The sequence below is a fragment of the Mus musculus genome, chromosome 14 (genome assembly GCF_000001635.26).
Source record: "Mus musculus strain C57BL/6J chromosome 14, GRCm38.p6 C57BL/6J".
Taxonomy (NCBI): domain Eukaryota; kingdom Metazoa; phylum Chordata; class Mammalia; order Rodentia; family Muridae; genus Mus; species Mus musculus.
The window spans coordinates 6,098,302-6,113,734 of NC_000080.6; the positions used below are offsets into that span (position 1 = coordinate 6,098,302).

At 44.2% G+C, this 15,433-nt stretch overlaps 1 long non-coding RNA gene across 1 annotated transcript; it reads right to left on the reverse strand.

The window, feature by feature from the left end:
• Positions 1–4,166: 4,166 nt before the first annotated feature.
• Positions 4,167–10,785, reverse strand: LOC108167356. The gene is made up of 2 exons (XR_001781390.2): positions 10,280–10,785; positions 4,167–5,549 (listed from the first exon to the last, which is right to left on the reverse strand). It is a non-coding gene; the product is annotated as an uncharacterized LOC108167356 (long non-coding RNA).
• Positions 10,786–15,433: the final 4,648 nt, after the last annotated feature.

Below are 15,433 nucleotides of genomic sequence, written 5' to 3' on the forward strand. Positions count from 1 at the left end.
AGCAATTCGACAACAAAGGAAGATCGAGGGGATACAAATTGGAAAGGAAGAAGTCAAACTATCACTATTTGCAGATGATATGATAGTATGTATAAGTGACCCTAATAATTCCACCAGAGAACTCCTAATCCTGATAAACAGCTTCAGTGCAGTAGCTGGATATAAAATTAACTCAAACAAATGAATGCCCTTTCTCTACACACAGGATAAACGGGCTGAGAAAGAAATTAGGGAAACAACACCATTCACAAGAGTCACAAACAATATAAAATACCTTGGTGTGACTCTAACTAAGGAAGTGAAAGATCTGTATGATAAGAACTTCAAGTCTGTGAAGAAAGAAATTGAAGAAGAACACAGAAGATGGAAAGATCCCCCTTGCTCATGGGTTGGCAGGATTAATATAGTCAAAATGGCTATCCTGATGAAAGCAATCTACAGATTCAAACTTCCAACTCAATTCTTCACTGAGTTAGAAAATGCAATTTGCAAATTCATCTGGAATAATAAAAAAAACCTAAGATAGCAAAAACTATTCCCAACAATAAAAGAACCTCTGGGGGAATCACCATGCCTGAACTCAAGCTGTAGTACAGAGCACTTGTGCTAAAAACTGCATGGTACTAGTACAGCGACAGACAGGTAGATCAATGGAAAAGAATTGAAGACCCAAAAATGAATCCATACACCTATGGTCACTTGATCTTTGACAAGGGAGCTAAAACCATCCAGTGGGAAAAAGACAGCATTTTCACCAAATGGTGCTGCCACAACTGGCAGTTATGTAGAAGAATGCAAATTGATCCATTCTTATCTCCTTAAACAAGACTCAAGTCTAAGTGGATCAAAGTACTCCACATAAAACCAGAGACACTGAAACTTATAGAGGAGAAAGTGGGGAAAAGCCTCAAAGATATGGGCACAAGGAAAAAGTTCCTGAATAGAACAGCAATGGCTTGTGCTGTAAGATCGAGAATCGACAAATGGGACCTCACAAAATTGCAAAGCAAAAGACACTGCCTCTGGTGCATTCTGGGGGTCCAGTTTCCTGAGGTTGCCTGTTTACATTCTTTCTGCCAGACATCAGGACTTCAGTCATTTTCCCTCTACCAATACCAGTTCTGGTTTCCCTCTCCCCACCCCAACTGCCCCCTACCATGTTAGGGAGGGAGGGAAGGACCTGGGAGGGAAAGTGATCCTGTTTGTTTAAAAATGACTTTCATTATGATGTGTTAGACTTAGGACTAGCTCTGGATGCTGTATGCTGGCTCTTATGGGACTCTGTTACAGAACACTCCTCTGAAGTGCTCTAGGCATCCCTGCAGCAGAGGCTCTGCCTGAGTTCATCCAGCTACCTCCTAAATCTTCTCTATCCAGAGAACACTATTCACTAGAAATAGGCAGAAACTGCAGAGACCCGGGTTCAAGGGTGGCAATCTCAGGTCTACAGGCAGTATTTCTCAATAAAAGTGTAGTTTCTTCCAACCATGGTTATGCACTCCTTTAAATCCCATCACTTAAAAGTTATAAACAGGAGGATCTCTGTGTGTTCAAAAACAGCAAGCTCATAACATATCAGAGAGTTTGGAATGGAGGAAGACACTCACTGAGTACCAAACATATTGTTTCCTGGACAGAAGGTCCTGAAGACTAGATCCATGTAAACTCTGATGTGTTCTCTTTCTGGCTGTGACCATCAGGTTGTCCATGAGCAGAAAGAAGCCCACAAAAGTCACTCCACAGGATCCTCCCAGGCTTTGTTCCTACTTCATCTGAGAGACAACCAAGCAAGACCAGATTTTTTTTTTATTGCTTGTTCTTCTTCTGCATAACCAGGTCCTTCTGCTCAGCAGTACTATAGCCTTTGCTCCAGACTATCCTGTTCCTGATAATTAGAGTATGTGTTCTTAGTGGAGGGGTATCAAAAAGCATGCACACACTGGAATAAAAATGCAAGTGTTTACAAAGGATACCAGTGGTTGATGATCAGCCAGGCAAGCAAAGCAGCCAGCTTCTGGGGGAAAGAGCAAACAGTATTTCAAGACAGAGGCTGAGAATGAAACCCAATGAGATCTTCTAGAAAATGAAGAAAATGCATGAAAAAGTGCATGAAAAAAAATACCACATGCCTATACTATACAAAAAAGAGAATATACACACACACAAAAACACACATATCCGCAGCCTATCCACCACACACAGATTATGTAAATGAGAGCAAAATATCAAAAAAAAGCACCTCGTGCTGCAAGAACACATTCGTTTAGTTATAGCATACCAGCAATTTGAGCGGTATCTTACACTATGCTAAACAAAAGGTGGAAGATACAATTGCTATGGTGAGCATGCTTTGCTTGGCCAGACTATGCTGAAGTGGTTGCATAAAATTTCCTCTTGCAATCTTAAATCTCTGACACCATGACCCTAGCTTGTCAGAATCCCTACCCACATCCATAGTCATCCAGTCAACAGGAGAATGCAATCTACAGAAAAGGAGAATACTCCAGCCTCATTGACAAAAAACATGGCTAACACTCTGCTAGTCAGAGTTCAGTCAGTGTGAGTCTGTCCTGGGCAGATTAAAAAGATTGTCTTGAAATGTAGACAGCAAAGATGAGAAATGCCACATGTCACCCCAAAAAAGATGACATCAAGAACTGCTCATTTGGCATTTGCAAAGGGATTCCCCCCACCCTTGCAAGCTGCTTCTCACATGTGAATTACATGACTGATGCCAAGCAAATAAGCCACAAGCCCTGACTTCACTCACTTAAAGCTCTGTGCACTGAACCCTGTAGGCATGTGGTGTATTATTGAACTGTACTCATCTTTGGGCTTAAGTATTAAGCAGAGGTGGATTTGCTTGCTGATAATCCACTTTCTCACAAGAAGCTCATTCCCCAGAAATATTTGTGCTTGGACATAGACCTGAACAATTGGCTGTCATGAGGTATGTACTTAGATTGCTGTGTGGATGAGTAAGATGATGGATGAAAGCACAGGTAGGTGGATGAGCTCGTCTAGAAGTTACAAGGGCAGATGGAGCTAACCATTAGCCTGACAAAGCTGCCTGTCTCTACCTGTTGTTCCTGACTCTGGAAGTCACTGGCCTCTTCCTATTGGTCCTTATGGAGCCCCTTTAAGTCCCACAAGTACTGCAGCACCAGTGCCTCATCTTCCAGCACTTTCTTATTCCTGTGCCTCCTCAGCATGTCTACCTTCTTCTTCAGCTGATTCAGTTCCATCAGAAGGTGGCTCTGCAGGTTTCTGCAAACACCCAATGCATACAAAGCCCCTGCTATCCTTTTCCTATTAACTTATAAGAAACACCATCAACCCCACCAGACCCTGGTTCTCAGGAAGACCTAGATAAGAACTCAGGACATCTAGGTGAGCTGCACTCAGAAAGCAAAAATTAGAGAACAGCAAATTCCAGAAACACTCATGCTACTTCCAAAAGTCCCAACACTAAGAGGGATCCATGTTTCCTAAAAAGAAGAAGTGGACTACAGTTGTCCCTACCTGTCCATCCTAATGGAGAAACATCACGAAGGAATGGGCAAAGGCACTATGAATTGGAAAGGAGAAACAAGGGGAATACTTGCTATATATGGGTCTGCTGGTAACTAGCTCTCTACAGACCCTGACTCAGCCCCGGGGGTCAAGAAGACCTCACATGATACAAATAGTTCTTCTGTCGAGACCAGGGTTTCTCAATTTACCAAATGCTGTGGATGCTTTAATGCAGTGACCTCCCAAACTTAAGATTATTTTCATTGCTACTTGGTACTATAATTTTTGTACTGTTATAAGCCATAATAGAAGTGTCTGAGATAAAGGATTGTCTGATACACAACCTCTGTGAAAGGGTCCTTTGACCTTTTTTTTTTTACCCCAAAAAGTGTTTCAACCCACAGGTTTACAACAGAAAAATCTAAAGGCTCCTGTGTGAAGTGGCAGAAAGCAAGAACCAGAGCTCGAGAGTCTCCTGTGCAGGATCAAAAGCAGAGATGGCAATTCTACAGCTCATGTGCTCCCAAGCAAGACAGACAGTTACCTATAGCAGCCTTTCTCTTTGCCAGGAATTCAAATGTCTCTGAGGCCTCAGTGTACACATTCTGTAAGCTCTGCAGGTCCAACATTACCTGCTTAGTCTCCACTTTCAATTTTTCATAGTAAGGATTTGATCTGTGGTTGGGCCTGGCCCCAAGAGCAAAGAGTCCCAAGAACACAGGCTTCAAGGGTCACCTGAATCCAGGATGGATTCTGAACTATCCAAGCTCACAGTATGTTACCTTCTACCTCCTATGTACTAGGATCATCTAAGCTTATTAATCTTGCTATATTGTCCAAAAGTCTCCAGAGGCTGGGTGTCCAGGTGGTTAGAGTTCTGGTTGTTTGAGATCCCGCATAGGCCTGGAGGGACAGACGAGGTCTCTAAACTCTCAGTAGTTTATGGCACAGGTGTGGGTATACAGAAACTATGAGGACATTTCTCCTTTTTTTTTTTTCTTTCAGAACAAGGACTCTTGATCTTTGGCCTAGTCCTATGAATTTGGCCAAACTATATAATCCACATTTCAGGGAGAATTACCCAGAATGAGGAGGTCATGGTGAATTCACCACAGAACTCAAATATTTCATCAAGTTGAACACATAATGCAAGTGCATTGTTGCTTGAAGTATGGTTTCCAGTCCTAAGCATTGGCATTGTCAGCAGACTGTAAGGCAGGCAATTCCTCAGGTCCTACCACATACCCTTATGACCAGAATATAGAGAGAGTCACACACACACACACATGCATGCACACAGAATCAGGGTGTGTTTGCAGGGAGAATGAGAAAGTACAATTGAAATAGAATCCAGAGGAAATGCAGAGGACATTCTGTTTATAAGACCCAAAATCTGAGAAGAGTATTAATGAGCCCAAGACCTTCCAACATGTATCAGGATGGACCAAATGGTACCAAGCTTTCCTGGTGATATAGCAAGCTTCAGCAAGCAACACCTGCCAGACAATTACAAAGCTTTGCAAACAAACAAACAATGAACTCAAGCAAGCAAACAATCAATCAAAACCTCACAGCAACTAATATCTCACTCAAACGGTCACATGTCAGTGCCTCTATCAATACATGCTGAGACATCACATCCTCTTCAATCCCTCAGTTGTAGGCTTTCATTTTCATATAAAAAAAATAGAATACCCTATGTCCGCAGCTCACTCCTGCTCTGACTTCAAGTTCAGCCTGTGAGAATGTTTAGCGAGAAAAGGTTGGGCACAGTGACACCCTGGAGTTACAGTCTCCAAGTACCATAAAATTTAATAAGAATAAATTGTAGGCCATACCATAGACCCAAGAAATTGACCATGATGTTTGACAGAATGAAAAATACCTCTTGTGCAAAGCTTTCTCACTGATGAAGATCAGGTGATCTTGTAACTCATTTTTCCCACTGGTCATCGGCTGAGTGGTTAGACTTTCCACTTTCCTCACCCTTCTTCTGAACAGGAGTGTTGGGGATGATGGTGGTACACCAGCAGCCCCTATGGGTAGATGAACACAAGTGAATATGCATACTGTCAAGGAATAGAGCATTGACAGAACACTGAGTCCTATACAGACATCTGACAAAACAGGAATGCATGTGACCCAGTCATTCCTCTTTTGCTTCACTTAGCACATGCATCATGTGACCAAGGACAGGATCCTCAGGCTTATTCATAGCTGCATATGATTTAATTAGGCAGTACTGTCCATAAGCTTGTGGTATAGAAACCATCAGAAAATTATCATAGCCCACAAGCACCAAGATGGTGTGGAGATGCCCATATCTCCTGTCAGGTCACTCTAGAAACAAGACTATGGATGGAAAAACAGTGCAAGAGCACAACACGTTCCCAGACTCACCAAGTCAGCTGCGTGAGAGCCCAATGTGCCCAGAGTTGGCAAGAAAGCACCAGTCTCTACTCTGGCTCACTATTTTGACAGTCCAGTGGCTAGACTAGAGAACAAACTGATACCCACACCTGCTACCTATGTGGGCAACTTTTAGGGAACACTGTTCAGGGACGTTCTCCTGTGACATCTGAGAAATGAAAGGTCTTCCCTGGGAAGCCAATTTCTTTCCTTCTTAGGAGAGCTGGACAGACAGTTCACCTAATGGAGTCCCTGGGGTAAAGGACAGTGATGCCCAGCCCTGAGGTGCTGACATCTCACTCACAGTCCTCTGCCTGCTGCTGCTTTCACTTTTGTCCCGTTCAAACCCATTTCTCCTGTAAGAGCAGAAGCCTGAAACTCCCAGGACAACAGCTTTGGCCTTAAAACTTCATTGATCTGGGACAAACTAATGTCCTGTTATCATTGACAAATTCAGGATCCATGACAAGCAGGGAAGGCCAGAAGCTTCCCAGAGAGACTAACTACTGAGTCCCAATTCCTGAAGACCCAGAAACAGACTGTGGTCTCCTTCAGGAATTTTCCCATCTTCTGACCAATACTTATGGTGGCGCATTTTCAAGGACCATTTATTTCTTGATGCTTTAGCCTGAGGGTCAAGGGTCATCTTTCTTCCTCTCACTTGTGTCCATTCTTTCTCCTAAGTAGCATCCTTCCTCTAGCCAACATATCTATGGATGATTAGGAAAGGCAGTGCATAAAGTGGTCCAAGAGCAGTTGGTGTTGCCACAACACAGGTGACATCTCAAACCATGCCAAGCCTCTCCAGGATACAAAAGAATGTCTACGGAAGGAACTGCTGATGTCATGGGGAGCTGACACTGCAACCATGCTAACTAGCTCTCCTCACAATTCATGCTGCACTTTCCAGGAGCCACTCCTAACACTGAAGGGAATCCTTTCAGTACCTCCTCCTTCCAAAGACCTCCATTAGATTGGTTGGAAACTCATTACTAATTCCCCCATGGGGAACTGATTGTTTATTTTCAAAAATTTACCTAGGAATATTTCATTTCTTTCTCAAAATTCCCCTATTCATCTAAATGTGAAATAAAATACTCCTGAAAACTCAGATTAGGATGAATATGGATGCAGAAGGAACACCTGCCTCAAGTACTGATGCTTGGAAGCACACCCAGGAAGAGCCTGCAGGGCCTTGAACTCACAGATATCTACTTGTCTCTGAGTACTCCCAAGTGCTGAAATTAAAGGCAGGCAGAACCAGGCCAGGCATTCCCATCACCTCCTTTCTCTCCCCTAATTCAACTTGTGTCCCAACATTTTCTTTGGTCCCTACCTCTAATAGAAAGCAGGGCAGAAGGTACTTGGATTCTAGCTAATGGCTCTTTTACTGTCATTCTCTTATGAAGCCTGGACCACATGTGTGCTGTTAGTCAATGTGATCACATATAGCTTCAAACATTAAAATATACCCTTTGTTACAAGATCCAATCTTCTTGAAACTCAAACTGTGTTCACTGAAAAATACATCATAGATGGGAGAGAGGGGAAGAGAGAGAGAGAGAGAGAGAGAGAGAGAGAGAGAGAGAGAGAGAGAGAGAGAGAGAGAGAGAGAGAGAGCAAATTCTTGCATACATGTTGCCACATGCCATGATAACACAGTAATCCCATTTAGTCAAGTTTGTATGTTAAAATATTAAATTCCCTATATTTAAATTTTAAGAAAGTTTTTTGAAAAACCAACTCAGAACTGGAGTCCCAGTGAAAACAGGTTTGCTTTCTTTGTTGTTCTTTCATTTTGTTTTAAGAGAGTATGGATTTATTTTGGCTCAGAGGATAAATATATCTTGGTGGGAAAGGCATGGAGCTGGGTCTCTAGTTGTGGTTGCCAGAGCATGTACCAGCTGCTTGTTCTGTGCCACCTACTAGGAAGCAATGGGGGGAGGGGACACACACAAAGCTTGAAAATGAGAGTCTCTGAGCACACAGAGTTGGGGCTTCAAAAAGCTGTGATTCTACTGCTTAGATCTGATATCTCTCTCTCTCTCTCTCTCTCTCTCTCTCTCTCTCTCTCTTACTCTCTCGCTCTCGCTCCCCCCTCTCTCTCTGTGTGTCGGTGTGTCTGTGTGTGTCTGTGTGTGTGTGTTAGACAGACAGACAGACAGTGTGGCTTCTTAAATTATATATAGACTAGCAATTAATGTTCTAAGTATAGCCCACCGCATGGCGGTCATATCGATTCATTCTGAAGGAAACCAGAACTCACTTCATTCAGATTCTTGAGATCCCTGAATCAAAGTTAAAGACTCTGATTTTGGGGAATTTGATGATGCCTTGTACTCTGCTGAAGCAAGAGCAGGGCATGCAGTTTCAGGCCTGCCTGGCCTACCGAGTAAATCCCACAGCAGCCTGTCCTACAGTGTGATGCTCTGTCCCAAACATAAACAACACAGATTCGGGTGGACCCAGTGTTCCTTCAAAACATATTTAGATTAAATCGTCAACCCCATTGCACCCCATGCCAGAAAATTTAACATTTAAAGCTGTTTCCTCTACTACATTCTTGCTTTCTCTTGAATACACTCCTCTTTTAGTCGTTCAGGTAACACAACTTTCTTATGTAGTTATATAAAGCATTTGAAAAATCCTTAAATATTGTAGTCATTACACAAAGTTCTGAATAAAATCCCTCGTGAGAACTTTTTTGACACATACTTGGATAGATGTCAACCTTCAGCTATAAAATAAGGTTCTTGGGGACAACGCTTGTCTGAGAGTTAACAGCTTGCCCAACAATCTCAGAACACGACAGGTGTTGGATAAGAATATTTGCTGAACTAATAAAATGCCTTAGCCACCTACATACGCCAAGTTTTGAAGAGTTCAACATTTAGCCACTGCTCCTGCTCCATCTCACATCTCTGTGAAGGTTTTAGCTTTAAACGTTCATGTTGCGAGACGAGTACTGAAGATTTTCTAGGAGAATAAGAAAGCACTCTGTTTCTTAGCACTTTGGAGAAGAAAGCCTGAGGTTCTCTAATTTTCTAACTGCGGTGAAGTCCTAGCATTCAGCACCCAAAAAGCACTACACATAACTTGGAGCTTCCCACTGTACGTGGTGGAAGCTGATAAGATTTTATATAGTAAAGTTCAAAACAGGTCGCTGGATTTCATTCCTAATGATCTAAAATGTCAAGACTGAATTGTATGTTTAACCAAGACACCTTACTCCCTAATAATGATCGCAATAGAACACGAGCAGATGGGCTACCTAACGTGCAAACTCACAAAAACAAACGCAGTGGCAGATGGATCAAAGTCGAAGGACTTCGAGAAAGGTCAGGAAGCAGGAGGCAGTAAATTGTACCCTGGCAAAAGGGCTGGAAGTCTAAGGGTAAGAAAAGAAGCAAGCCTGGCCCCTGACCTACAAGCTCTCAACAGGCAGAGGGCGCACCTGAGCAGACTCAGGAAGTCCCTGGGACAACTTCACTGGAACAGCACCTCAGCAGGGATGAAGCCAGAAATTTTAGACCAGGTTTTTGAGACGGTTCCCAACGTCAATCAAAAAGGAGTAAGAAATACATAGATAGGGTATGCAGAGCCAAAATTCATTGCCCACTCAAGATTACAAGGGTCTACGCAGGGCGGGTATTCCTGCGAGGAATCCCTGAATGGATGGATGGATAACAGAAGGTTCAGTTTGAGGTGCAAGAAATAAGTAAATGGATTTTAGGGAATAAATCCAAAGACCCCGACTCTCATCTTCTCACACGCAACACTCTGAGCCCCAAAAGTGACTCAATCTGCGCGTGGCGTGTGCTGTGAGATCCAGGTGAAAGCGAAGTTATCTGGGGCTGGATCCCTGGCCAGGTCCTTGACCCTCCGAACAGTTCAGGGCAGCCTAGGCCACCCGAGTCGGAGGCGTGGCTCTGGGTTTCTGGCAGCCGCGGGCCTTCCCAGGCTGCGGTCCTCGGGAACCTGAGTGCCCAGGTGACTGCCAGCGCATGGTCAAGAGGTGAACCCCCATCTCCTCCTGGCCGCACCCGCTGACCGCGCAACCCAGCCCCCTCCACTTCCCTGGCCTCCATGCCACTCTAGGAAATAAAGTGCAAAGCTGAGAAAAGGATGAAGCGCGGAAATGGTCCTCTCCGGATCCAGAGGCCGACCAGACAAAGGCGCTTAGGGCGGCGAGCAAGGAGGAGCCTGGGCGCGGGAGGAAGCGCTGTCCTGGCTGGGAAGCAACTGGGGACCTCATCCCGGACCGCTTCCGGAATGGAACCTGGCCGGGAGGGGGAGGCCGGGAGCAAGGACAAGCGGGAGGGGTGGGCGCGGGCGCGGGCGCGGGCGCGGTACTCACCGGTTCCTCCCAGGCTGGGCTCTGGGATCCAAGCACGGGGCGCACGTGCTGCGGCTCCATCCTGCCGGCCCGCGCCCGCTGACCGACGGAGCGCAGGGACACGGTGCTCTCTGGCTTCCGACGCGTTCCCCAGCGACCCCTACCGGCCGGCGCCCCGGAATGCATGTGACCCCCCCTGCCAGGCCATATATGGCGCGGAAAGGAAAGCAGCCACAGGGCGGTCACAGGCACCTGGTGGTGGTGCAGCTAAAAGAGGAAGCTTCACCAAGGACCCAGGCTCAACAGGAGCATCCGGGATGTCAGGGGCAAGTAGCTCAGGAGGTGTGAGCAGGACCTGGCCCCTTTCCTTCAGGCATTCCTTGCCTCGGGTGCCTGTAGCTCCAGGTGGTTGCCTCCTGAGCTGAGCCTGGAGCCAATTGCCCAGGACAGTACCTGGCTTCAACAGAGCAAGGCTGTGCTTTGCGCCCCTGAGCTGCTCCCAAGCACCTATTCTGGCAGCTGGGATGTCTGGCTGGGCTGGCTGGGGAGCCCTGCTTTTATTCATTTTCTATAGCTGAAAGAATTTGTGAAAAGAAAACCAGCTAAGGAGCAGGTCTGTGGTTCCCTGTGAGTGCTCAACTCAAATTAGGGACAGGGGCAGTTCAGAGACAGCTCAAATGTCAACTGTCTAATCTGCTGCTCTCTGGGAAAAAGAAAATGAAAATTGCAACTAGCAAGTTTTTCAATCATCATTTCTGAAATCATCTTTACTGGCAGTGGAGACAGTTTCCATCTAGTTGCAAACAGAGGAGTGACTGCATTTGCATGGGTCATTTCCTCTCTCATGGACTTCAGACTCCTGCATCTCCTGGCCCTTAGTCTGGTAGACAGATGCATTCACACGTTTTGAAACTGAAAATTCAAAACACATACTTGATCCAGCATGCTCCCACGTCATACTAACTTCCAAGGCTAATATTCCACTGGAGCTACACCTATAAAGGTCACTAAGGATTGTGGAGAGAGCTAAGCCACTGGATGGTTTCCAGCCCTCACTTTCTGTGACTTGACTAACTAGATTTGCATTCCTGAATCTCTCCTTTAAAGGGGCCTTGGAATGTTGGGTCTTCTTTGTTTGTGACTATGCTTTGTTCAGTGGCCTCTTACCTGCTGCCTAAGTAGCCTGTCCTTCATTTACTTTGAATGAGGGTTAAGTGGGGTGAGTGAGCAGTCTACAAGTTCCTCCCTTGCTTTTAGTTAGCAGCCAGATGATAACTCACAGATCTCCATCATTCTGACCATGCTGCCTTTACCTCAGCACTGGGATTACAGATGAACACTGGGGCTCACTCAAACCCAGCCCTTCATTCCTCTAGGCCAACTGAGCTATCCCAGACCAGAAGCGAACTGCTGTTTTTCAAGCATGTTGTTACATGTTTTGACTTTTCTTTTTCACTTGGGTGTCTGTGTCTGTGTGTGGGTTTGTGCACAGCAGTGTGAATTCTCATGGAGGCCAGAAGCATCCAGTACCCCTAGAGCTGGAGTTAGGAGGCACCCAGTGTGGGTGCTCCAAAGCAAACTCCCTGCTTTCAGACCCCCATACCCTGTCTCTGTCTCAAACACACACATACGTTATTTTTTTATAGAAAGAAAGAAAGAAAGAAAGAAAGAAAGAAAGAAAGAAAGAAAGAAAGAAAGAAAGAAAGAAAAGACATTAAAACTGGAAAAGAAGAATGCAGCTTGCCCAGGGACCTGTGTAACTCCCAGAGCCAGGGTTATAATCCAGATTGCTTCATTAATGTGACTACATATACAGCTGTTTCTATGTTCTAAATGTTGGTATCTCCCCAGTTCCCGTTGAAGTCCTAACTTGCATGAGCACCTAAGGAAGGGGTCTGGTTATGATAGCAGATTCTGTATAAATGGAACTGGTGTCTTGTAGGTGGAGGGGCTGGAGAGATGGCTCAGTGACTAAGAACACTCAGTGTTCTTCCTGAGGACCCACGTTCAGTGCCCAGTACCCACCTTGGGCAGCTCACAGCTACCTGTAACACCAGTTCCAAAAGATCCAATACCCTCTTCTGGCCTCAGGTACCTGCATGAACATGGTGCCCAGATAGACAGGCAGGCACACACTCACATAAAACAATTCAAAACATAAAGCAAGAAACAAAATACCATCTCCATTGTCTTATAACATTAAATTCTGTCCTGTATAATAAAAGTGTTCTCTTTGCTCCTGAATGCACAGTATAATTAGTTCTGTTTTTCAACTCTTCCAAGTCATTGTGTTTTAAGGATGTCCTAAAAATACGGTTTGATCTCACAACTACCAGACCATCCTAAGAGCACTACTTTTAGCATGACTGTTTTCATTCATTGTGTGTATTAATCAGACTAAAGGGCTCTAGGAAAGCCTTGCTGCCACTGCCCCTCCCCCTCACCTTATTTCCTTCTCAGGGAACAGTACACTTTAGGAGATTGTGGGGTGTGTCCTCTGTTCCACATTACCATCCACCTCCTAAGGCTTTGCCCTCATACAGAGGAGGGAAGTGATACAGAGTTTGGGGTGGGAGACAAAAAAAGCAAGGAGCAGCATTGCTTCACAGACCTCTACAGACAGTGGTGTGTGTGTGTGTGTGTGTGTGTGTGTGTGTGTGTCTTTGTGTATGTCTGTGTGTGTCTGTGTGTGTGTCTGCATGTGTGTGTGTCTCTGTGTGTGTGTGTGTCTCTGTGTGTGTGTCTGTGTGTCTGTGTGTGTGTGTGTATGTGTATGTCTGAGAATGTGCTTTTTACAGAGGAGGGAAGTGATATAGCGTCTCCTGTGGGAGACAAAAAAGGCAGGGAGGGGCATTGCTTCACAGAACTCTAGACACTGGTGTTTGTGTGTGTGTGTCTCTCTCTGTGTGTGTGTGTCTGTGTGTGTATCTGTGTGTGTGTGTGTGTGTGTGTGTGTGTGTGTGTCTGAGAATGTGCTTTTCAATTTCTTTCACCAAATGCCTACCAGTCTTGTATTTTTATTTCCTCCTATGCCTACATCAAAATTTCAATGTCTACAAAATTCTACATGGAAAGTGATTAACACCAACCCTTCATAACAACCTTTTGGCACCTCGGGCCAGCAATGAGATGTCTACTCTCAGTCCACTATGTTTCTGTCCATCAAGTTTTAATATTTTCATTTTGTGTTTGGACTAATGGTTTGAATCTAAGTGGATTTTAGTTTTAGGATTGTTTGTTTCTTCTTATGAAATTGATATTGATTTTATACTGAAATATAAATCCTTCTCTAAATCTGAAAATGTTTTTTGGGTTTGGGGGGGTGGATTTTTAATTAATCATTTTATTTGTTTACATTTCAAATGATATCCCCCTTTAACCGTCCACAACCACCCCCACCCAACCCTCTTTCTCCTGCCTCCTCTTTGCCTATATGAGGGTGATCCCCAATCCCCTACCTACTCCCACCCTTCCTTTAGCATCCCCCTACACTGGGTCATCAAACCTGCACAGGACCAAGGGCCTCTCCTCCCACTAATGCCGAACAAGGTCATCCTCTGCTACATATGTATCTGGAGCCATGGATCCCTCCTTGTATACTCTTTGGTTGATGGTTTAGTCTCTTGGAGCATGGGGTGGTCCAGTTAGTTGATATTGCTCTTCCTATGGGGATGCAACCCCCTTCAGCTCCTTCAGTCCTTCCCCTAGCTCTTTCACTGGTATCCTCATGCTCAGTTAGATGGTTGCCTATGAGTATCTGCATCTGTATTGGTCAGGGGACACTCATACCAGATTCCTGTCAGCAAGTGCTTCTTGGCATCAACAATAGTGTCTGGGTTTGGTGTCTCCAGATAACTAATATCAACAATCGGCAAATGGGACCTCAAAAAATTGCAAACATTTTGTATGGCAAAGAACCCTGTCAATGAAACAAAATGGCAACCAACAGATTGGGAAAAGATCTTTACCAATCCTATATACTATCAAAGGCTAATATCCAGTCTATACAAAGAACTCAAGAAGAACTCCAGAGAACCAAATAACCCTATTAAAAATGGGGAACAGAGCTAAACAGAGAATTCTCAACTGAGGAATACTGAATGACCATGAAGCACCTAAAGAAATGTTCAACATCCCTAGTCACCAGGGAAATGCCAAACCAAACAGCCCTGAGATTCTACCTCACACCAGTCAGAATGGCTAAGATCAAAAATTCAGGTAACAGCAGATGCTGGCGAAGATATGGAGAAAGAAGAGCACTCCTCCATTGCTGGTGGGACTGAAAGCTGGTCAAACCACTTCTGAAATCAATCTGGTGATTCTTCAGAAATTTGTAAATAGATCTACCTGAAGACCCAGCTATACCACTAATTGGTATGTACCCAAAAAATACGCCAACATATAACCAGGACACATGCTCCACTATGTTTATAGCAGCCTTATTTATAATAGCCAGAAGCTGGAAACAACCCAGGTGTCCCTCAACAGAAGACTGAAAATGTTTTAAATTCAACTGTTACTTATCTTCATTTCTGTTCCATGCAATTTTCTCTATTTTGAGTTTCTATAACTAGATTTGACACAGAGATTTTATACTATCTTCCAAATCTTGATATTTCTTTCACCATTCTCCTCTTTGGTGGTGGTGTTGTTGTTGTTGCTGGTGATGGTGATGGTGATGATGATTTGTTTTGTTTTGTTTTGTTTGTGTCTGTGTGCGTTTTGCTAGTCTTGGATAATTTTCTCTGAAATATTATCCAATTCCCTAATTTTGTTTGCAACAATGTTCAGTTGCCAGTGTTGATTTCTTGTCCTTTTGAGGTAAGGTTTTGCTATGTAGTTCTGGTGATTGGCCTACCAGTCTCTACAGAGATGGGACTGGCTTCAAACTTGTAGTAATCTTCCTGTCTCTGTTTAGCCTGCTTTTTAATTTCTTAATATGACCACTGTCTTCTCATTTGTTAATCTCCTTACAACTTTCATCTCATTCTTTTAAAAAGCTGTTAGGTCGTTTTTAATATACTTTGTTTTTTATTTATCTTTTAAACCTGTATGTGGGCATGGGTGGGCGAGCATGTATGTACAACAGGATCTTTCTACATAGCCCTGGCATCAGCAATAGTGTCTGGGTTTGGTGTTATTTCTAGCTCATAACTCAAGGTGTAAATTCTACAA